The 27,198-nt window shown below is 29.5% G+C and overlaps 1 protein-coding gene across 1 annotated transcript in view; it reads right to left on the bottom strand.

Annotated features, from left to right (window-relative positions):
- Positions 1 to 27,198, bottom strand: part of LOC113513153 (uncharacterized) — a 137,975-nt gene that overhangs the window by 101,442 nt on the left and 9,335 nt on the right. Inside the window, exon 2 of the mRNA XM_052893348.1 lies at positions 26,789 to 27,046. The gene's annotated coding sequence lies outside the window, so the exon portion shown is untranslated. The remainder of the gene's footprint in view (positions 1 to 26,788; positions 27,047 to 27,198) is intronic.

Here is a 27,198-nt window from a genome sequence, read left to right as displayed (position 1 = left end):
ATTTACAATAATACGAGTAGTTTGAGTCGATATTTCCGTAGAATCCTATTTTGTTAATTTGCGTTTTCTTTTATACTTAAAGTCTATGTATTGTATGTATCTACGAGTATATAGCATTTCCTGATAGAATTACCTAGCCTGATAGATAATGACAAAAAAAATAAGAAATCATTATTTTGTTTACTTACATAGATGTTTTCTGAAATATAGAATTGATGGCGAGGGAGGGGCAGCAGCGTCCCTATTAAAACGTCTATAAAGCCTGACTGCGGTTGCCAATCCGCCTGCCAAACGTGGCAATTACTGGCAAAACCCCCCCAAATGGGAGGTTTATGTTCAGCAGTGGACAGTTAAAGGCTGATATGATAATGATGATGAATATAGAATTAAATTACATAATCTTTACTAATAAGAATTATGAGCGTGAAAGAAAGTTTGTTTGTCCAATCATCATGAAATTTGGCATATAAAAAAAAGTTAAATCACTCCATTATAATCACGCGAACGAAGCGACTGATACAATTATTTATTATTTTAAATATTAAAAATATCTTGAAAAAATATTTTTTAACCAACAACATAGCACTAAAAAGTCTTTTTAATTGTCATAAGGATCGATTAGGGGCCGACCTACATTATTTCTGAATAGCAATTACTTAAAAGGTTGGTCTGAAAATAAAAGAAAACGATGAAAAATTTAAAAAATGTAATGTTAAAAGTGTATACTGTTATCATTTTCTTCTGTTAGGAAAAGACAGAGATAATATAAATTAAATATTTTATTTATTACGGGAGGTAGGTGGAGGTCTATATTCAATGAGTTTTAAATTATTTTACACAAAAACCTAATTCAATCATGACGATTGGACCACCTCGAGAATATGCTCAATCTCTTACAGAAAGCCTTCAAAATTTCTTACTATATTTAGTGATGAATGGTGATGATAATTACATATAAAAAAACCGGTCAAATATAAGTCGGACTCTCGCAACGACGGTTCCGTAGAAAATCATCAACTATATTTTTTTTTTGTGAAAAAACTACAAATTTACGGTATTCGGATTTTTCTTTTACTTAAGCTACATGACATTGCTCCTTGCCAAATTTCATAATTCTGGATCATCGGAAAGTACCCTGTTGATTTTGATTCCCTTTGCGAATGTTATAATATGCGATATAAATAGAACATAAACGGCTGTATATTTTGATTGTGTTGATTTAGAAGATCGTTTTAAAGATTGCATATATGATATTAATTTTAACTTGATACCTCCAAGCGTTCCTAAGAAAAAGGGTCTTAATAAACGGATGGACGGACGGACGGACGGACAACGAACTGAATCTATAAGGGTTCCGTTTTTCCTTTGGAGGTACGGAACCCTAAAAATATTTGAGAACCTTGTGATATTTTAAACTAATTAATTTGGATTTATTATGGAAATAGTTTATCTATTTTATTACTAGCCTAGCTAAATTATAAATATGAAAGAAAGTTAGTCTGGCCCAACCAATCATCTTGAAAAGCAAAATGATATAAAATAGTAAATACATAAAAATTAGAAGTATTCCAAATTGTATATAATTCTGAAAGACGTGTTATGTATGTCATAATTATGGCGTTTTCCATAAATTAAGTGAGGGTCGTACATAGAGCATAATAATACTCTATTATGTACAATTAAAATATATATACAGAATAATAAACCACAAAATATCATAACTATATCTTTACAACAAATCCCAAATTATCATTTAGCAAACTTACGAATTTGAAATTTGGTAGAAAGATTTCTCATAAGAATTCCCGGTAGAATAAAAAAAAATCGAGGCGTAAAGCATTAACTCTCTTATGCTCTTGATAATAACAATGCACAATATGATATGTTTAATTAATGGAGACTACGATTAACTACTTGAGCGCACCAATACCAAGACTTAGTTGAAAAATTCATAACAAAAAGTCAAATAATTAATATAAACCCGTCAGTTATACGAGTACATATTAAATTAATCGCCTGGTTCTAAATCTAAAATCTATGTTTTATAAAGAATAATTGTACTGAATATATATAATCGTCAATATAGAGTAACTTCTTACTTATATTGAAACGGTCATATTTTTCATTAATACAAAATTGCATGATTTTTTAATAATAATATATAATTCAAATATGACATATTCAAAATACAAAAAATAGACTTAGAATAAAAAAATAAATTATAGAAAATTATATTTTTTTTTTTGTAAAATGCCAAAAAAATGTAAGGGTATCGACAGTTTTTGTTGGATAATAGAAAAGGGTTGGAGTGCCAATGAGGCACGAGTAGTACCTTCTTATCGTGAATCTTTGATGTCTCTTTTCCGGCCAAAAACCATCTTCACGGTCCTCAAAGTAAAGTTGACCCACTTGTTATATGCCGATAAAACGATTGGGATTTCCAGAATTCAGATTCTTTGCAAGTAAAAAAGAGGATGTATAAGCAAATAAAGTTTAAGGGTACGTTAGATATATATTTTTTTTTATAAATTATAAATCTTTATCAATGATTTCGTCTACGTGATTGGGATATATTGATAGATCGAGCCAAAAATTAGCACCTCATTTTGCAGGTATTGCGACGCACGCACACACACACTCATTTTGAATGAAACTATTGTAATACGAATTTTTTATTTATTTTTTAATTTTATATCTTTTTTTTTTATATATAAATATTATGTGTAGTTTCCTGTTATAATTCTTAATATTTTTTAACCCCTGTGTAGTCGCATATTTCTGTAAAATAACGTTTTTTTGTTTGTTTGTTTGTTTGTTTGTTTCTTTCTTTCTTTCTTTCTTTCTTTCTTCTTTATTCCAAATACGTGACAATTGTCGTTAAAGCATCAAAAAGTATTTAAATATATTATTATATTAAATATATTAAGTATTTGAATATATTATATAGTAAATATTTAGAACCCTAACATTTTATTTGTAAATAAATAAAATATTAGAGTTCTAAATATTAAAATATTACTCGTTACTTATTAAAATATTACTTTTAACCAAAGTTTTACTAATGTAAATAACAATCAATATTTTGTGACCTTAACGGTCCTACTATAATAATAGATAGGTATAGTCTTTAATTATCTACGCTACCTAAACTAACAGCCCCGTTACTAGTAATATACCCTGTTAGGTCGTATTCCACACAGTGTTCCCAACCACCATGATTAATTTTTATTTTAGTGAATTCGTCACGATAAGCCAACTCAACTTCATCTTCATATATCATATCTCACTGGTATACCACCAGTGTAAACCGATATCTTCTACATATTACTTGAATGGATTATCGAAGTATAGTCATGGTAAAGAATTTCCAATGTATTTGATACAACCCTTTGAACTCATTATATTGATCTCAGTAAGTTACTAGATAACAATCTAAAGTTGATGGTTGAGTCTGAATTTTTTTACAATCTCTACGTATTAACAAATAGACACATATTAGTTTTTAAAACTTTTTTATGTATAAATCAATAACAAGATTTTGTGTATTTTTTTTTTTATTTAAATGAGTTTGTTCTTATATGAGAAAATCAACCCGAATATGTTCTAAACTTGCCCTAAAAGTATTTAAAGGCCACTCTGTACCCTGTCTGTTTTGACTACAGGTATTTCTCCAAGTTATTATTTAAATATTTCTAAATCAAAAATTTTCTTCATGTATTATATTTGTACTGAAAAGTTTAGTTTATATACTCTAAAAATAATTTCACTGAACAACATTTGCCAAAGGAAGGATTCGAATAAAGAGACTAGTTTTAAGTATCTTTAAAATGATGTTCTCTTTTTTTTGTACATGTTACGCAGTATCTCTGAAAATTTTGTATCTGTTTACACTTGGAAAAGTCATAACAATTTCCTCATGATTGAAGTCGACTTTTTATTCTTAAATGCTCTTAAATCAATCGCGTCATCTCGTATTTTGTATAAACGATCTTATTTTTGTTCCACCCTTCGACCTTTCTTGGGAAATGTTGTTCAACTTTATAAGTACCTACGACGGCTGGATTTTGGATATTATACTCTTTCGTATTTGTAAATACAAGAATAGGTTAACACACAAAAATATTTTTATCTGTTATAATTTGTTAAGTATACCTCTTTTGAGACATGGAATTATAGTAAAAGCAAAAGTCACTTTCTCTTACAAAGCGATTTATTTTTACACTACAAAGAAATCTATTATTATGTTAACTGTCATATATCATTAATTATAAACTGATCGGGCTAATTTCGTACGTCGAACTTCAGAAGCTATCGACTAAGTCTTCGCTTGGCTCATGAATGTTGAATTAAGTTGCAGAGACTTCTTAAGAAATTCTTTAATAAATTCACAGCGCTAACTTTTTAAAAGGTTATTTACAATTTGTGATATTTTTTCTATAGAATATTCTTTACCCTGAGATGCGTCCACTGCTGGACATCGGCCTTCCCCATAGATTGCCACAAGGAACGATTCTGAGCCACCTTAGCCAATATTTTTATTATAGTATCAAAAAACATGTATATTATCTATTATTTTTATTCCTACTAGCGGAATCGTTGTTTGACGTATAGGATACATAGACTCGTAAGTCATTTATCGTAAAAAACCTCACTCAGGTTGGAGCAAAGAATAGATATTTACAAAAACCGTGACGCTAGATTTTTTTTTTTTTATATATTTAGATTATTACATGTGTCATCATCTGCCGTTAACTGTCCACTGCTGAACATAGGCCTCCCCTTTGGGGGGTTTTGCCACTAATAGCCACGCTTGGCAAGCGGATTGGCATCTGCAGTTAGGCTTTGTTGATGTTTTAAAAAGGACGCTACTGCCCATTCTTTGACCATTAAATTTCCTTAGCATTTTACAACACCCACGGCATAGTATTATATTATCTGTGCCCACGGAAAAGGAAGGGGTGGACAATTCTATGCTGAGAATACACAGCTAACATATACTACATGTATATATAACATATACTTGATTAAATACGTCAATATGTCATTGTAATAAATTGGAAATTTTATGGAAATATAGGAACGCTACATATCTGGATTCACGATTCAAGAACATATAATAAATTGCAAATAAATGCAAAGAGAGACAGTAATTCATACAAATATGAAATGAAATGAAATGAAATGAAATGAAATTTATTTGCTAGAAACATTGTAGAAAATATATATTGCATTTGTATATTTATAATATGTCCATTATGTTTCGCCACATCAAATGGCATGCAAATATTAATTATTGAATTTATCCATTTTCTATTTTATACAGGTACATCATATATTTAATTTTCAATTACATATACAATAAATCACTATTAGTACGAAGTGTCACTTTGGTCATGCATTACAAACAGTCAATAAAGCTACTACAAATAATAAAATAATAAAAATGTCAAATAAAATTAAAATTACAATTTAAATTTCAACTAAGTCAATGTCACAGCATTTATATTTTACAAAAACTCATTAATATTGTAAAAATTATTTTCTATTAACCATGTTTTCAATTTTAATTTAAAATAATTTAATGGCAATTCTCTTATTTTTTTTGGTATCCTATTATAAATTCGAATAGCCATTACACCGCAATTTTGTTGATGCAGCGTTGACTTACAGGTGGGTAGTTTCAGTTGTGTGGGGTCTCTGGGTGTGAATTTATTATATTCTGTCATTAATGTAAATAAATACAAATGTTTTTTTACAAATATTCCCACCTCATAAATATACATTGAGGTAAGTGTCAAAAGCTTTAATTTTTTAAATAGAGCTTTACAAGATTCTGTTGGACCAACACCACAAATCGCTCTTATACATTTCTTTTGCGCGATAAAAACTTTTCTTACTAATACCGAATTTCCCCATAGTAGAAGTCCGTATCTCAATATCGATCCTACATAACCGTGGTAAGCGGTAAGGACTGTGGTTTCATTGGCTTCTCTTTTTAACCTTCTTAGAGCATACACAAAACTGTTTATACGCTTCCTTACATTATTTGTATGTCCTTTCCAATTACAATTTTGGTCCAATATAAAGCCTAGAAACTTTATTTCTTTACATTCAGTTACAATTTCATTATCACATGTTACAAAAATGTTTATTGGTTTCATGGAATAATTCAAGAATTGCATATACTTAGTCTTAGATATATTGACACTTAAATCGTTGTGTTGCAACCAGTTTACTATGTCTCTTATTGTGTTCTTTATAGTAATTTCATAGTCAGATTTTATACTTTCATTTTCAGGAATAATAACTGATAAATCGTCGGCAAATAAAACACATTGATATTTAGTTATATCTGGCAAGTCATTTATATATAGGAGGAATAATAGAGGTCCTAGTATACTTCCTTGTGGGACTCCCGATAGGTTACAATGATAATTAGACTTAAAAGACTTGTTTGTGTTTGTATTATCAATTTTATTTATATATATATACATATATATTTATATGTTTGAGATGAATATATATCCATTTCAGAGTAGGACCTCTAATCCCATATCTTTCGCACTTATTTAATAATATAGTATGATTTAAATTGTCAAAGGCCTTAGTCATGTCAAAAAATATTCCTGTTACTCTCTTTTTATTGTCAATATAATGTGTCAAATTACGAATAACAGAAAATGCAGCTAATGTTGTCGATTTATTTGTTTGGAATCCATTTTGTTCCTTTTTAATTATATTAAATTTATTAATAAATTTATTCAGTCTAATATGCATCAATCTTTCAAATACCTTTGAAAATACTGAGTTTAATGTAATGGGTCTATAATTGTTTAATTTGGTTTTATCGTCTTTTATGTGGTTTCTATTGGCTTTGAAATTGCAACGGTTGGAAGATAGTATTGATAGAGACTGTTTTACATCACTACACGACCAAAGATATCGATATAATACAGATATGGTGTATATATATATATATATATATATATATTCTTTATTGCATTAAACATATAGAAATAACAACAAATTAATAATAAAGTTAGCAAAGGCGAACTTATCTCTATATATTGAAGTAACACAGACTTGAGATTATACATGAATAAAAAGAAAGTAGGGGTGGACGCACCAAAACACGCTCGAGGTTTTTTCTTGGGCCATTTATATGCAATTCAGTTACATATTGTAAAAGGCGAACCTAACTGAACCTTTTGTCGACAAATGAAAGTTGTTTCTTAAAATAAAGAAAACATTTCTTAATAATCTTTACATACATAATAATATGCTCTAAATATACCTATGTGTATATTTAAATATAAAAAACACTCTTGAAATATTTATGTCTAGAATAACCACTAAAAATCGAATTGACCTCAATTTTTTCATTACTAAAATATTCTATTTTATTTTATACGTATAACCACTTTATATAATCCTTACTAAAAATTATAAACGTGTAATTAAGTTTATTGGTTACCTTATAGTTTCTTAAAGCCTTAACAAATCACTATGAAATTTGATATACATTTACTATGTGAGATGGAGAAAAATATCGGTCATGGGGACGAAGTCGCGGGTAAATGCTAGTGTTTGTATAATCTATTATTATGTTTTTGCCGACCCCAATTAATAGTATAGGAAATGTTATAGATGTATGAATTATGGTCATATTTATAAACTTTATTTGCTAGTATTTAAGATATATTATATAAATATTAAAAACATAACCACTTTACTTTTACTTAAGGTTACCACATTCAATAAGCGGTGCCGTCAACTTATTTGTCATTTTAAGTTGCACATAAAAAGCAAAAAAACTCTCAAACCCATTACCTCCTGTTTCCCTAGGAATTCCTGCACGATAACTCATATTTCTAAACTCAACTGTTTTTCCTTATATCGTTACCATTTTATCCCTCGATGCAATGATAGGCGCATTGTTAACATTAAGAAAGTCCTGGATTTGATTCTTCATAAAAAAATTTGTTATAGGAACCAATTTTTTTTAAAATCTCTCAAGATTGTGAATATACTTGTCTATGCTTCCAGATATTCACTGACCTCGATTCTGAAACGCCATTACTCTAAACATATCTCTTAAGCTAATATTTTGATTCAATAATTTCACATAATTACTTTTTTATGAACCGTCATAATTTTTTTTAATAATTTTGGCTTAAATCTATTAGAAAATAAGTTCATACTGGTTTTTAGAATAAAAAATTTGCTTTAATCAAACTGAGATTTGAATTTTAGATTTAAATTTAAAGAAATGACGCCTTAGTATCGACCCCACTGTCTGGTTTCTTATAACACAAGAATATCTTACATTGAGGGATATACATTTGTTACGGTTGTTACGCACTTATCCCATCCACCCTACTCGTCCTAATATTATTAATGTAAAAATTTGGCTGTTTAGTATTCAGTCACGCTTAAACGGTCGAACTGATTTGAGCCTTCCTCTAAATCTTTTAATCTAATCTAAAATAACCATATTATTATCCTATATTAAAACATAATATATAATCATTCTTATAATATTAGTATGTAGAAAGGTATATTTACTATTTATTGTACTACTTATATATATATATATATATATATATATATATATATATATATATAAAAAATATATTGTGCAATAAATTATAACTATTATGACGGCATATTAGCTTTGTTACAAATGACTCTGACTGTTCATACAACTGGAGTACACTTCAAAATACATAAATTGATTACAGCTAACGGAGCAAGCCAATAGTGAGAGCTGTGGTTGTGCGAGTATGTGACAATGCGCTTGGATTCCCGGGGGATCTCATCCGCCTCTAAGTCGGCCACGCTCGCCGGAACTACGGTCGGTCGAACAGCTCTCGTATGATACATGCCAGTCCCAGCTATGTATTAAATATTGCTAGTAATACTCAATGTACAGTAGTGAGAGTTTTGGTGATTTACTTTTAAGCTTTATAATAATATTATATATACCTAATATTTGATTGGCTTGAAAGAAATTTCTTTCAGAGACAATCCAACCCTTTCGCACAATATTTGTAGCTGCGTTATCTCTATAATTGACAAGTGTAATAATAAAAACTTATTCTTATTTTTAATAAAACCCTTAACAACTGATCTAATTCTTTGATATACACATTCTATTTATTCCGGTCAATCAACATATTACGATCATGCAGACGAAGCCACGGATAAAAACTAGTATTCTTTAATTTCACAAATAATATCCAATAGCCTTACATTAAGATTTTTCAAGGAAGCAGTTGGCAATGAAACCCAAATCACTCATTTCCTACTAACTCTGTGACGATGAAAAACAACATCAACAAACTTATTACTCCTAGTTACGGCGCTGGGTTCACCCCCCACAAATGCCTCCGATGATCTACTTCGTATATTAGGTATTATAACCATAAATACGTATTTATTATTATTTGAAATGTAACAAATTGTTCTTTAACTGTTTAAACGTACCCCAAAGACATCGAATCAATTCGGAGATAAAAAGAAAAACGCATTTCTGTTTCTGAAAGTAGATTCTTATCCTCAACTAGTCCCTCGAGGCTACCCTCGAAGTCACGTCACGCCCCCGACAAGTAAATAAGAAATATTTGCAGAGTGGACTGTGACACATTATAATTTCTATATCTATATATAGACCCTATAACCCTATTAATCCTACTAATATTATATACGAAAAATATTTGGTTTATATTACTCAGTCATGCTTAAGCGGCTGAACGGATTTGAATCAAATAATATAGGCACTTACAAATGAACCTGCTATAAATTAGGTTCGAGTCATTGCACAAGACATATAACCTTTTATTTAAAGAAGAGTTCATTTTTTTTCTTAAAATTTAACATAATTTTGTCAAAAGTAAAACTAACCAATGTATTCATATAAAAAGCTAATGTAATCCTTTGATTAAAAATGAACATTTTATCTACGTAGGTATATTCATAGAGCAATAAAATTGTACATTAAAACTTCACCACAGCGTTGTATTATATTATTCATATGAACCTACGTGACAGGTAAATTGCAAAATCTCTCTAAAGTGAGTTAATCTGGGCAGATGTAAATAAAAACTGAATATTTCATTTCATTCATCAGCTTTATGAAAGTAATACATGATAATATGTTCACTAAATTTATACCTAATATGGATACGTACACATATGTTTTTGCAATAATGACGAACAAAAAAATTTTATATTTATAAAAACACCAAATAATAAAAATACTTTCACATCTCTTTGTTTTTACTGTTCCATGACAAAAAGTTATGAAGTAATCCTTATAGTGCGACTTTGTAAGTCCGTCCGTTAGTCTGTCATATATCAGCATACAGCACAAATCTCAGCAACTAAATTTTCATCACTAAATTAAAACAATTTCTACTTGGAAAGAGTTTTTATGCATTGAAGGAGCTTTTCAGTTGTAAACAAAACGAAGAGTGGATTTAAATTGAAAGCAAAATTTTACTTCATATAATTTCTAGTTTTATATAGTTTTTGATATAAAATTTTAATTTATATTTCACAGAGTCTAATTGTACCATTTCTATTTATTTTATCATGTAATTTATTATTATTATTTACCAGAGAGAAACTTTGTACAAAATTCGATTGCTTGGGTACCTCTGTCCCATTCGTGTTTCTACCGTGAAGAGATGCGTGTTTGCATGGCTGTGTTTCGGTTTGTAGGGTGGGATATGGCGTGAATTTACAGAGGAATAACACCTGAGTCCTCAGAAATGGCAACGCATGATTGGTACCATGGGCGAAAATGTACACTCTGTTATGTCCATGGTACTGCTCATGTCTATAGACGACGGTTACCATTTTACATCAGGTGAGCTGTCAGCTTTTTTGCCATTGTAAGTTGTATAAAAAAAAATCAATGTACGATTAATTAGTAGGTATATACGTATGTAATTTGCAATACTTTAAGAGGGTTCATGTGGAGGACAATTAATTAATGTATGAACATCTTTATAACCTCATGGTGCATTAATTAACAATAAAAATACTAATACTATCGATTTGAAATTTGGAATAATTTATAATATTCTTAGCCCACACATATTGCAATAGAAATAATTTTAAAAATATTTTTATATTTCTTTGCTGTTTAAAAGAACTCAATTTTTAAAAATTTGGTTGCTGGTACAAAGTAGGAAGTCATATAAAAAATCTTCATTCCTTCATATTAAACTGATTTATTTTGATGCTATGCATAGTTTTTGACTTATGATATGAAATATACCAAAAAGTAACATTTTCCCCTTCCTAATAACGAATTTTGCAAAACAAAAATTCTAAAATAATTGTTTTAGTTTATTAAGACGTATGTGAATATTACGGACAAAATAGAACGATTTTTCTAACTGTCACAGTTTTTGAGAATTTAAACAAAAAAAAAACTAAAAACAATCTCAGTTGTACGATCGAGTTTTTAACCCCAGTTATGACCTAGAAACCGACCTATAAGTAATTCTTAACTGAAATGAAAATAATTATTATTATTATGTATTTCGTGAACAAATAAGATCATTTATTTCATATATTATCTACATATTACAATAATTTTCTTATTAACACATAGTTGTAATATTTTTTTATCTAAAGAAAATAAAAATGTATTTAAAGATGATTTTATATGCATAATCCTCGAGAAGTGAGTTCAACTCACACTTAACGGATTTTTTATTTCCTTCTATCAATAATACTCTTAGCATTGAATTATTATGTACTATAATATATCTTGGCGCGTATACATATTTTTCGATTACAATTCCATAAATAACTGCCTAAGAAATTGCCTTGTTTAATTCATAAATAATGAAACGACATTAATAACACATTCATCGGGAATAAAATACAGCCATGAATCAGCAGAAAGCTTTATATATGATCTATTTCGTGGTCATTAATCTAACACAAATGAACCTACTCATCCACTTCTTTCTCTTTGATTATCATGAATCTTTTATTCTATTTAAAAACAGATTTCACGAAGCCATTTAAGTACCTACCATATACAGTGGAAGCGTCTTTAATCTTTTAAAAATTATTATTGAAATATAATTGATAATAACAACATGTATACATTATATTTATTTTATTTCTTTTAACATAAAGAAAACCGTTTCAATATAATGCTTGTGATCTGGAATAATCGACCCACTCGACAAGCTCGTGAATAACCTCAGACTAAAGTCGATATTGACAAATTGAAAGCCATGGTAGAGACAGATTCATTTCAAACCTGTCAGAGTTAGCAACAACCTTCAACATAAGTGACAAAAGGATATTGATTTATTTGCCTCAATTGGAAAAATAAAGAATGAACATAAATACGAAGAAGAGTACGAATAGAAAACCTCCTTCTTTAAAGTCGGTTGAAAATAAACCTACAACATGCATTCAAAAGCAACCAACGGAAAACTATTTTGTTAATGACGGTAACAGGCTATTGTATTGTAAGATCAATAGAAACTATTAAATCAATACAAGTCATTAGAAGTAGTTTGTGAGTATATATATAATCTAACACAATAATTAACAGAAATGTAAACCTAAAAATGTCTTTTTGATAACAAAAATAAGGGATGTTAATGTTTTTAATCTCAGATGAATTACTATATAATTAAAAGTCTAATCAACAAAAAGAACTTATTATACCTGAACTATCAACAATTTTCAATAATTACAGAGAAATTCTTTTTTTACAAAATTTTGTCTAAAATATCCAAAATCTTATCTTAAGGTAGATCACGGAAATCGAAACATGATACACTGGCATCGATTCTTCCAAGCCATTACTCCAAATTAAAATCAATTTTCAATTAGATATCACAGCGAAATTGTTGTGTATGGACCAATATGAACTCATTTTCTAATAGGCTTAAATCAAAATTATTATCAATTTAGTTTATGAATGTCCATAAAACAGTTATTTCGAGGAATTATCATATTAAAATATTGTTAAGAGGTAAATTTAGAAAAAAAATTACCTCAGAATCGGCCCCATTATCATATTTCCTATACGGTACGTATCTACATATATGTAGGTATATAGCTTTCCATTGTCACACGGATTTTCATGGAAATAATGACACTAAACTGTAAAGATGAAATGGACTTACTGGAACTGATATAGAATTAGATAGAACCTCTGCATCAAAAAGAAATCTTTTCTCAGTTAGAAACGAACACAATAAGTACCTAAGCTCAAGGAGTGATTGTAAGAAAAGCTGCCTCGTATTCCGCGGCCTCAGGGTTTTCTTCGTGGGAATCGGATTTATATTATCGTAGATAACGATTTAAGTAAATACTAAAAATGCATGTCATATTTATAGTCATATTTCCATTCAACCAAATTCGGAAAGGAAAAGGTTCTCTATTCATATTATTTTTTTGTATAAGTATGTTAGGCCGGAAGTACACTATTTGGACCGTCATCGGTAAATGAAACAAAAAGGCCTGTATTCGCAAATTATAATATTATACACAATAATAAGGTAACAAAAAAAATTATAATGTCATCAGTTCTTGATACAAATTATATATTTACTACCCCATAATTGGTGTACCTAAGAATTTTAAGAGATTTAATAAAATATTAATTTCTATATCACGATTCACAATTTTATTTATCTTTTATCTTAACTGAGAGAATTATTAAAAAATATTAATTAACTTATTTAAAAGAAAATCGGCATAAAACAACATTAGTTTCTTTTTCTTTGAAGAACTTGAAATGTCCCTTAATAAAAGTCGGAATAATCAATAAACTATCTCACAGGTAAAATATGCACACAAACAGTATAAAATCTAGAGGATTAACTAAAAAGGACATTTCAACACTCCCTCGTGTGTTGAATTTTCCGTCCACAGTTTTCGTCGCAAAGTTGGAACATAAAACAAAAAACTCGTACACATACTTGTCATGTTGCATATACATCACCGTATAATTTACATGGCAAGCCAGCAAAGTGACATTTTACTGTAAACATTACACGCTAAAAAAATAAATACTACATAATGATATCTTATCTAAGAAACCTGTTTTCATTTAATAAATAAATAACAAACATCAAATACAATACAATATTAATGCACATTATTATAGGTATTCACAGCATTCACTTTAACATAATTATACAGTGTAAGAAAATTAAGGCCAACAAGAATGGCTGACGACCCACCTGATGGAAAGTGGTAACCGTAGCCCATAGACATGAACAGTACCATGGGCATAACAGAGAATACTATTTTGCCCCATGATACCCTCATGCGTTGCTTTTCCTGAGGACTAAGGTATTATGCCTCTGTATCTTGTACTCATATATTCACTGCCATAACCCACCTTTCAAACCGAAACACAGCCATGTAAACACAACTACTTCGCGGTAGAAACACGAATGGGGCAGAGGTACCCAATCAAACGACTTTTGTACAAAGTCTCCTTCCCTCTTTTCAAAGGAGAAAAAATTCCACTCTGAATTATATTTTTTTTAATATATAATTTAAAGTAAAAACTTTTCTAATAAAATTATGCTCCGAATCCGTAACCGATCTATAAGCATCAACGAGCGGGTACAGGTTCATCTAATCTTCGCCTTCAACTTTTATATAATTTTATCACAAAGTTTTATTATTGCAGTCTCAGTATCACTACTTCATAATTAGGATTTTATTAGGATCTATATCAGTTCTTATTTATATCATAATCTACGTAAATAACTTCTCCCTACACTATACTCGTACCGTAAATATGAATGCTAGTTTGCCTATTTTTGCTTGATGTTTTAACGACACAAACTTTATTAATGGATTGGTTGTACACGAAGTAGACATTTAGAATGGAAAAAATATATACTTTTATACGAAATATGGCATGTATTGATCTTAATAAGACCGATATTAGTTTTATGTATCTCCCATGTACAGATATCATCTACTTACATCTGTTTTGCCTACCTGTGTACCAAACGTAATTAAAAATTTCATTCAAATTTAAACGTATAAACATGCAAACTTCTTTACAAACTTTTAGATTTTATATTATTAATAGGAAAATTATACTACAAAATGAAGAGCCGATATTGAGAAGATAGCCGGAAGTACATGGATGCCAAAAGCCAAGAATCGCACATAGTAGAAGACAGTGTGGAAAACCTATGTCCAACAATGGATGAATACACACTAAAATTATGATGAATGATAAAAAATTATAGAATACAAAAAATTGTTATCACAGGGTGATAAACTATGAAATAGCTTTATTTCAGAGCAAAAATGTGCCGTATGCAATATAATTAATATGCCTATTTTCGTATTTATAATTAAAAATTGGCCGTGTAGTCCCGGCATAGGGAGAGGTGGCCATTCTATCTCGTGAATGTCGTAAGAGCCGACTAAGGGAAGGCGAGGGATGGGCAGCAGAGCGCCCCTTTTAAAAGATCTCTAAAACCTTACTGCGGTTGCCAAGCCGTCTGGCAAGCATGATAACTACTGGTAAAAGTATGTTCAGCAGTGGACAGTTAAAGGCTGATATGACATAATGATGAACAATGTGAATTATGAATCAGAATTTAAACAATATTTAAAGTTCTAAGATTTTGATGTTTCTTTTTGGAAAAAATATTTTTGTTTATAACTCATTGCGTGCATCTAACAAGGACGATATCTCTTTATAATATTAAATTAATTTTTAAGATAAAAAATGTATTAGATTTACGATTCCCCCACCTTATATAATCTGGCTAAAAATAGGATCGATTTATCAGGACGCTTGACAAGATCGTGATAACAAAATCCATTTCAAACTCTTTATGAAACGCTTACAACACGAAATCTAAAAGTAGCACGCTTTTGAAAATGTTCAGTGATAACGTAAGTATGTGCTATCGTGTTCTTTGTAAAAATAAATGTATAAAAAAATAATAAAAAAAAACTAACGATATTAATACTTCGTGAGCTACTGCCGCTAGGAAAGATAATATTTGCCGCCATCTTTAATGGTCAGCCTACCTTAATTCTGTCGCTTCTTATTTTTGTTACAAAGCAGCATTTGCACGGTTTGTCGAAGTAAGTGATATCAGGTAATAATTCATGTACATCAGCACTAAATGCATGACACTAATAGTAGTCGTAATAAGTTAATTATGAAATATAAGAACAAATAAACTATTGTCCGTGCCTGTAAATTTAGCGCCTAGGGGAAAATTATAAGCAAAAATTAAAAAAGCATAACTGAAAATTTCATTTATATAGTAACTATCTAAATATATAGTACATTAATAATGCTATGCCATCTGATCATCACCTTGACTTCTCAAAGATTTCTCAATTCAACTATGTAGTGTAATATTGATTGCACTGTTTGTATGAAAAATTATGTGCATATACATAACTAAGTAAATTTTTATTTTATTACTCTATTACCAAGAAAATAAAATAAAGTATTTATCTATGTGCCTATAATTTCTGGATTTTTGGCGCACCGTATGAACGAACGGTATGATAATGATTTAAGAGATTTTTATTGCATATTTTTAATATGTGTGGTTTGTTTTCGTTAAAGAAATGCTATCTACCCTAAAGTCATATAACAAATCAACATAAAAGAATAAAATTGGCGATAATAAGCTGTTTGAATTCCAATACTAAGTACAAGTATTTTTGTAACCTAGTCACAAAAAGTATTTACAACTATACTTAAATGTTGATATATGTAACATTATTTATGAAAGTTCAGTTAATTTAATGTTGCCAAAAAAGTTTCAGCAAATTTTGTGAATTTTAAAAACTACGCATCGTTTTTGTACTCACCTGTTCTCTGTAAATTTCATTATAAAATTTGAACACAGGTCGCTTTCTTTTTAATGACCCTAAAGGTGTTGCCACGTCAAATATTTGTAGAAAAAAATATTCCCTATAAAATCTGAGTAAGGAACATACTTTATTCGGTAATAAAACGAATGTGAATCCCTAAAACCCACCAGGGAGAAATTCTGAGCGAGTAATGTAACAAATATTCGTGTCGGTTGACTGCAATGTAATTATACCTAATATGCTTTCTTAAAGATACGACACTTTTATTAAAAAATTCTTGTAGTTGTTGGATACAATTTGCATATAGCGATTTTTATTTCCGAAAGGAGGAGGTACTCAATTCAAATTACGACGTAATATCTTTGTCCATTCCGAAATTACTGATTCCTATTGCAATCGATAGGATTTAGGAAGCAAATGAAATTAAAATGGAATCCAAATGGAGTTTGTTAATCCTATATTAATTTTCTCATGAATAAAGTCGTTATTTTTTTCTTGCTAGCAAAAAATCATTTTTCTTGCCTAGGCCAAAATCCTATTTGTACTTTTAAGACATTAGTTTCTCAACCTGCGACCTGCATTCTCACTGCGTACAATTTGTGTTATAAATAAATAATAACCTTTGTGGCTTAGTTGTAGACACGGTACTTAGCTAAATTTGAGGTTCCATTGTCAGTAAGGCCAAATTAGTAAATGAACTTTACTAAATCTAATCTGGATATTTCGCGCTATGCCATATTTTGTTTTATTAATGTAGAATTGTTTTTAATAGTGATTAATGATTGGTACCAGTGAGCTATAAGAGTGATTGTGGGCGACAAAGCAAACCGGGAATAGAAATTGGAAGTATAATATATGTATGTATTTTATATTATTATTAACAGAAAGAACTTAGAAGACTAGGGTCGTGAAGGGAAGCCAAAAAGAAACAATAGAGATGTGTATCAATTTATAATTTGGTAAACAATAATATAAAGTCTATAAATTATAAATGTGGCCTGTACTCCAGTGGCCACGTGGAAGTCGACCTGGTAGAGTATATTGTAATGACAATTTTATACCCCATCACTAACAATCCCTTTTCCACTATCCCATATATTAGATATTGATATATGACCTACAGATAGTGGTCTAATTTTAAACCACCATTTATAACCCTACGTGAAGCAAGTAATCTATTTTTTATTAATTTTATTAAATAATAATCAAGTTTATGAAATAGTTATCCATCCATAAAGTAATACAAATTAATTTATTCATTTTGACTATCACGTGGACGAAGTCGCGGGCCTCTAACAATATAATCACTGCTCAACATCCAGTTTACTGCTTTCTAAGCAATACAATTTTATTGCCACTATTGTATATCGGCCAATATCGGGCCAGATGTCATCGTTTGCTCGTGAAAATGACTAAAGCACCCTCCAGTTAATACCTATTACGAGTATATCATACGTGACCCTACTCGAAACATCTGAAGAGAAAATACTTTTATTATAACAACTATTCAAGACTTCGCACGCGTGATCTCGTTGTCTCTTATTTAAGGAAGTGTTTTTGAAAATACATACGCGAACTAGCGTGACATCAACAAGACATCAAATAGACATAAATAGAGTCGTAACATCACAGAAAATTCTGCCGTGTCCACAGTAGTATTCCTGAGAACTATATTCTGGTATTTGCAATAATCTTAAGAATTCTTTATCACTAACGGTATATATATATATATATATATATATATATATATATATATATATATATATATATATATATATATATATATATATATATATATATATATATATATATATATATATATATATATATATAGCAAAATTTTATTCTTCTAGTCTAGACTGAGCTATATAGATAAAAACAACGCCCCACCCTAAAGCCGTTACTGCTAGATGACTATGCTATAGAATAAATGTGCTAACATATCTACATACATTGATCTATATGATCCTTTTATATACATATTTTATATGGAGTTTGTAAAATGCGCAATATTGCGAAATTTACAAACTAGAAACCATAATGCCAATATGTTTTATAAACATATTTTTAACAAGATTAATATGAATTAGAATACAATTTTTTTTTTGTGAGGTGAAAATGGTATGGTAACCCCGCCTGCGCTAACGGGGTACGCTGGCGGAGCACCAGTGAAGGGTGATAGATGAGAATGAAAACAGGCCAGTTAGCCCATCATGATGAATTCATCAGGAATTAATCATGATAGTTTCCAGGGAGAACCGCGAGGAGGTCAACCTGGTTGGGTATATTGCTAGCAATGGGATTCTCAGTCTCCATTACTAACAATCCCTTTCCCCCCAAGTGGAATACAAATATTAATCTTAATCTTTTTTTATGTACTAATACTTATTCTGGACTGAAAATTATACGACAATAACCCGACTAAATTGTATACTTTTAATGTTTTCGATATTAAAATAACAAACAATTCATAACAAATCATTTGACTATCTTGGGAACCCTGACCCCATACGCACTCAAAATAACTTAGGGAATAATTTTTCTTATACCTATTATTATATATTTGTTCTAGTATTAGTTATATGTTTAATAATTTTGTTTTAAAATTTATTATTATTACGTAAAAAAAATACACTTTAAGCACACCACTGTGTTGGTCAAGTTATCCAAACATTATTGTTATTATTAGGACCCCGCGGGTTGACGAGGCTCGTGTTGAAAATCAGCGCTGTAGTGTCCCTGACACTACAGCATTATGCTGAGCACGGACCTCATTTTGCAGGTATTGCGACGCACGCACACATACACTCATCTTTGATGAAACTGTTATAATACGAATTGTTTTATTTTTCTTTTTTAATTTTATATTCTTTTTTATATATCATCATCATCATCTTCCTACCCTTATCCCAATTATTGTTTGGGGTCGGCGTATATATATATATATATATATATTGTGTTGTTTCTTTATTATAATTCTTAATATATGACTGTAAAATAAAGTTTCTTTCTTTCTTTCTTCTTTCTTTCTAATAGGTACTTAAAATTATTTTCCTTAATGTTTTACGCTGTTATTCCAAATTTACTTAATTATACAATATTATCATGGCTAATTGTAAAACAATTACTCCGTTACGGTAAGGTTATCTTGAAAAGATTGCTTTCAGCAGTAAGACCGCTTTACTGTATTTATACAGCTATATCCTTAGATTTATTAATTGTCTTGCTTATTCCCTATATTATATGTATAATGCAAATAAATTATACTCATTCATTCAATAAATACATACATACATATCTGTCACGCCTGTCTCCCATTAGGGTAGGCAGAAACAATGGAACGCCAAATGCTTCGATTCAAACAAACCTTCATTCAATAAACTAACATTAAATTTATGAAATAAGTATATTTATTAAATTACATATTCTTAATAATAAAATTGTTAAATATTCAAATAAATTAACATATTATGTACAAGGAAGAAGAGCATGGTTTAAAGAAAGTGTCAAGTGTGAACGTTATTACATTATAATTAGCATAGAAGAAGACTTAAAAGAAAATGAACTGTCTGAAAGTTGATGTGACTGGATTGGATGAACGCGGAAACGATTGAGTATAAAGATGAATGAAAGAGGAAAACATTTTACACCAACCCCAAATAATTGGGATAAGGGCGGGATGATGATATTAAGTTCAATTCAATTGGTTGACAAGCTTGAGAGAAATTAATAATAACTTGATCCAATAGGATCTAATCAAACCCACGTCTCTCTGCTTTCCGAACTGCAATGAGTGTGTTCTCATTTATACCATAGAGAGAATACTAATTAATAAATTAGCCGATAAATTTTAAACCATGTTTATGAAACATCATAACGCCTAAAGTACGAGTAGATTGAAAGAAACTGGTATCAAACAAAAATGTTAGATAATATTGAACCTAAAAATTAATTATTATTATGCGCTTTTAATATTACATACTTATACAGATTACAAAAGAAAATTTTCCAACCACAAAATACATGACTCCTGTAAGCAAGTTTCATAAACTAAATTAATTAATCTTAATTACAAACCCAAGACCCGTTGTGAGACCTTTTATTTAATTAGCACACTTAGCGGCAATTTTCATGTTGATAACAATGAGTTGATACAACAGGTTAGGTACTACTACAAAAGATATCGCAGCAATCTTTAGGATAAAAATAAAAAAAAGATAAATACATTTTAAAAAACAGATAAAATTTAATATGCCAATAAATAGGCAGTCAAATTCAAATGGCTATTCTTTCACATTTTAGTTTGTTATATTGCACTGTATATATTTAACAACAACTAAAATGTTGTACCCTAAGATAAAACGTTAATAGTACAATCACACAATTGCCTGTTATGGTTTCTTTTATATGCCTAATAAAACACAAACAAAATAACTCTATCAATATGTTAAATCGGCAAATCGACCTCCACGTAGTTTCCTGACAGCAGATTTTACAAAATATAATAAACTAAAAATCAGTGTCATTAGAATAAATTAATATTCAAGTTCAAGAAAAGTTTCAAGACTTTTCGGTAGTACCTATTGATACTATACAGAAAGTATCAGTGTTAGGTATAGGTATATCTCCAAGGAACTGCCAAAGTAAAGAGAAATTCGAAAGAAAAGGGCCGATAACCCTCCTTGTACCTAACAAGGTTGTCAGAATCAATCAAGAAGATTGAAAATGAAAAGCTTTTGCTTTGAAAGATATAAATAGAGTTTTCAATTCATATAACAATATGAAATTAATAACTCACTTTTAAAACAGCATTAATTTAATTCTCTATAAAAATTTGTATTAATATAAAAAGAAATCATTATTACAGTTAACTAAATTTCAATCCCGTATCTTGATATTCGCTCACGCTAATCTCTGAAACTGCTCAAGCGATTTTATTGACATTTTGTAGTTGTATATAACAATATATAACACAAACATGCTCTAACTTTAGACAGAATTGTTTTTATCACGATAAGAAAAATGTACCGAATAGCTGACCATAATATAAAACAACATTTGCCAAATAGTTATACAACTGCTGCTACTTACATAGAATGGTGAATATTTAGTAAAAATTTACAAACTACAAACACACTGGTAGATAGTTATTGTTGTATCTATTTCGCACCGCGTAATTAGTAGGTACATAATATGACATCTAGTATTAACGTATACGTTACACATCTACCTAAATGTAACTAATATTTTCGTAATAACACTACAAAAGATTATATATTAAATTGTCTAATATTATTATTTATTTGTCCAATTTCTAAAAATATAATCAAAAATTATTTAGTAAATATATCATATAGGTAGGAACAACAACAACAGTATTCTATACTCAAAGTTGTAAATATGACCATAAAACGATTTCTTGCAGGTTCGATGTGACCGCTCGTCAATAGAATCTTGGCTATATTTAAGATCAGGTATCAATTGTTAGGTATTTACAAGGGACGCGATCGTTCTAAACGGCGTCGTTACGCCTTATCTAAAGCCAGAAAATCTCGGCTTTTGCTTCGAATGAAAATAACCAGAAGTAAAAGAAAATTAGAATTTATTTTAGGTTCTTTTTACTGCTTATTAAATTGCCCGACACCTTGCTGCCTCGCATCTGAGAATCGCTATCTTGTAGCTTTGCAGCTGAAATTATTTTATTATTTTGGGTTTATGATGGTACCTATTCTGATATTATTAGATCGTAATAAGTAAACATCACGCAGACTATTATAATTACAAATCTATACTTACAATATCTAAACTAATATTGTAAAGAAAAAAGATTTAATTTGTAATGAATAAACCGAATAAAAATTCTTAATATTTTAAACATCCTTTTGCTTCACCTGTAGAAAGCCAAATTAGTAAGTAATATGGGCTGTATTTTATCTAATTTATGTTTAGCAAGGTACCTACTTGATTATTTTTGTTTCCAACCGGAAACATTTTTAATCAAGTGTTGTAATGAACAAAACATGAATCAAAATGTTTCGTTTTTATATACTGTAACATTTAAATTAAATACACTATGAAACGACGTTTTCACTATTTGTTACAATAATTATAAATGTATTTCATATCCCAAATTAGTTTCGTTTAAAACAAACCACCATTCCCCCCGTCCCTTATTGTAACAAATGGTCCAAAACTGACAGCTGTGAGGGCCCGCAATTATTTTTAGATTATGAAAACGAAAATGTTCATACGAATATACCCATATTATATACCAATATTTTAAAATATTTATATCAATAAGTTGGACAAGCTGTAATTTAATTAAACTAGTCATTAGACTAAGATAATAAGGAAATTTAATCAGTACGCTGAAACAAGCGCATGTTCATAATTTATGTAAAAATAAGTATACCTACATAATATTATTATGTTATGATAACATCAGATACGTACCTAGGTCACACTAATTTAAAATAACTAAAGTTATTCGTATGGTTCCACAGTTTCCACATAGTATAGTCATAGTATACTATGACTAGACTACGTTACAAAAAGCTAGTAAAATTTATTACTTATAGTTCCTTAATTAACTCTAAGATTGTAGTTTATAACAAATTTTAACTATTATTTTATCCTATTTAATGAATTCATTATCTTCATACCAGCTGCTAACTGTCGACTGCTGAACAAGGACCTCATACATACATATATACGATGTTGAACAACTTTATAAAACCACATGAAGTAACAATGATAGATAGATACTCTTTATTGTTCCCTCCAAAAGATTACAATAGTAAACTTATTCTAGATATAAATAATTACAAGAAATAATCACAGTGAGAAAACAATGGGCGACCTTATCGCTAAAAGCGATCTCTTCCAGGCAACCTTTGGATGGAGAGGAGTAATTATAAATAGTTTGATTGGAGGCACGATGGAGATCCTATTATTTCTAAATATAGAGATATAATACATGTAATAATGTAAATATATATCCCTACTCACTATATATATATATATACATACACATGCATATAAACATCTACACAAATAAATAAGTATATAAATACTGCCATATTAGATATTAAACCGTTCTATTATAAATACAAAACTACTTGAATGTACTGCTAGATAAAAAACATATGACGTAATAATAATATATAAATTAATTTGATACAAAAATGGACCATAATATCCTAGATCTTCTCCCTTGCGTCAATCTCACATTGTTTACAACTTATTTGATACGCGATCATACACAAAGTGATTGATCACGATTCATGCGTAGAAGTTACAAATTATTTGTTCTATTATAAATACAAAACTACTTGAATGTACTGCTAGATAAAAAACATATGACGTAATAATAATATATAAATTAATTTGATACAAAAATGGACCATAATATCCTAGATCTTCTCCCTTGCGTCAATCTCACATTGTTTACAACTTATTTGATACGCGATCATACACAAAGTGATTGATCACGATTCATGCGTAGAAGTTACAAATTATTTGACCTATCGAAGTTTTTTTTTTTTTATTGTCTCTTGTAGATATTGATCACTAATCGAACACTATTATTTTTTTATTTTCATAATTGTTTTCTTGCGGAAACTGAAAGAGTTACGAAAAATAATTTTATAGAGGATGAATGGGTGTACCTATGTCGAATTGTTTTTTTTTTAATTCATATGTAGTTGGCGTTTTATTGCGTAAAATGTTGGAGACATAAGATACTTAGGACGAAATAATGTGTGTTTATAATATGTTCATTTCGTCTAGAGTCTATACAACTAATGTAATAATGGTATTTTTCTAATTATCTACTAATTAGAGTCAGATAGAATGTATATTCTAAAACTGTCGTAGATAGAATCATGAAATATGAAATTCGGAGAAGTTGTACAAAAGGGAGCGAAATCTCCTTTAGCAATGTTCAAGTAATCCACGGGAGAGAAAACCTTTCCATTAAGGCTGTTGACAGCATTTAGCAGTATTGACATATCTTTGCTCGTGACTTCGTTTATCTGTGTCAGTTGCAGATCAGTAGCTTCATTTAGATTCGTTAAAGTTGTTTGTATAGCCTATTTTAAGGGTATATTCTTGTTAAAAATCGAATAAGAACTAATACACCAATTTTAATGCTGACTATTTTAAAATAATATACAAATACTAGAATTTTGTACTACACAAAGAGTTAATACTGCATTTATTTGTGTTTGTGTTGTTAATAGCTGATTTTATCATTCCACTGTAACAAGTATAAATATTATAATTTACTCTGTCGAAGGTTGAATGCTAAAGAATGATATGCATATTATGAATCATATATCCTTTGTAAAATGTGGTTAATAAAGAATAAAGAAATAATAAAGTCAATTTCATTTTACTATATCATTTTACACTTCACTAAATAATTCAAATAATTTTTAAAATATATACCTCTGCTTCATCTATTTTTGTCGCTAGCGTTGTTAAGCTATGTTCTGATATAAGGTCAAAATATAGTAATGAAATTAAGTACTAAAAATATGTAATATTATATTTTATAATATTTTTGCCTCTAGTGTTTAAAACTTCCGTCATTGAACGAGTAATTTTTGAATGGTAAATTTAATTGGCTAAAAAAATTTTTTTCATTTCAAATTTTCTAGAAACTAGTTAACTAAATACAAGAAATAAATATAGAAATACTGTCTTTAAAATACTATATCTCTACAATTATTAGTGTCACTTTGCTTCTATAATTATTGTTAAGAAATGACGTTTCAGAATCAACCCCATTATCTAATTTGAGGAAAATAATAAATAGTTTTAAAAATATCGGTAGATTTATTAAATTATACAGTTAATATGCGAATATTAGTATATACTTATTCTCTTTTACATGTTTTACTTAATCTGACTTCAAAGGACGCAAAAAGTAGGCTAGACTAATGGATGAATACATCCATAGTTTTTGATAACGTCATATAATAATATGACGTTCTCAAAAATTTTATAAACATCGTCTCTATTGCAAGAATCCGTGTATGAATATATTATTTATGCAGTTGAGACTATTAGTTTTATAATTATACATACAATAGGATAGGATGACGTCTCCTCTTTATTGTTTTTACATTGGTACGTAGGTACTAATGCAAAATATAGAACAATACGAAGAATTACAAGACGAAAACTAAATAAATAATATTTCTAACTTAATACCTAAGTAACAAGAATTGTTTTATTCTTGTTACTTAAATATGTACTTTAACTTAAATTTCAATCAATATTTAATTTTACTAATTTATTGAATGTAATTAAACACGTGATGATATTAAATAAATAGTTAATTAAATGGTTTAAAAAAATATTATCTCAATAAGTACATACCTTACGCGCTCCAAGATATAATTTACAATTTTAAACTCCAACGATATGCCTACGATTCTGTAACTAATAGGTACTTTTATTGACGTCACTACGGTAGGTAGCTAATTACTCTCTTTGTCACAAATTACTTTTGAAAACAAATGTTGAAATTGTTATAATCAACATGAATAAGCTTTTCATATAATAAATATCCAGTAGTAAATATTATACCGTTTCAAGTAAGTAAACCTTTCTATGATAAATGTTGATTATTTTTATATGGATTTTTTTTTTCTTTATTTATCTTACTATATATTCCTTGAAATAATTATGCCCTATTAATAAATAAAGTTATGGATACACAGATCAAGTTAAATTTATAATATATTAATGTAAAATTAGGCCGTTCTGTGCCGTAGCCACGTAAATAAATAATGAAAACAGTACTGAAATCTTCACAGAAAAGTTTACTGCGGCGTTTTGTTTTTGATATTTTCGAGTTGGTAATGAAATTATTCATTTTGCCAAGTATGCGCGAAGGGTTATGGTGTCAGTTGGTGCTTACCATGGGTCATGTTATCGCGATGTAGTGTAGCCGAATTGCGAGCGACGGCTCACGCGAGCAGACTGTTGCTCGCGGCCGGGACGAGCCTGCGTGCGCAAGCTTGAGCTGATCCCCTCCAACCCTCCAGATTCCACCCCGTCGGTCCCCTCTGCGATGATACGCTGCGAACTTGCCACGCGCTCGGCCTGGACTGACATCCTCTCCTTTGTCTTCGCCTTAATTGTTGGACTGTCGACTAATCATCGCCTTCACGACCCGCTGACCATGCAAGAGTGATTATTCTTTTTTTTTTTTTTATTTTACAAAATAACTCTTTAATTTTATGTAATTACTTAATTACCCTTACTAAATGTTAAAGTATGTTTGTTCATCCCGGTCTACCTTTGTTTTTGAATTCGCGACTCGATATA

Source organism: Galleria mellonella, unplaced genomic scaffold (assembly GCF_026898425.1).
Source record: "Galleria mellonella isolate WM207_F2 unplaced genomic scaffold, CSIRO_AGI_GalMel_v1 utg173, whole genome shotgun sequence".
Classification (NCBI taxonomy): domain Eukaryota; kingdom Metazoa; phylum Arthropoda; class Insecta; order Lepidoptera; family Pyralidae; genus Galleria; species Galleria mellonella.
The sequence above is the reverse complement of the archived record's forward strand: the minus strand, read 5'-3'. Positions and strand labels throughout refer to the sequence as shown.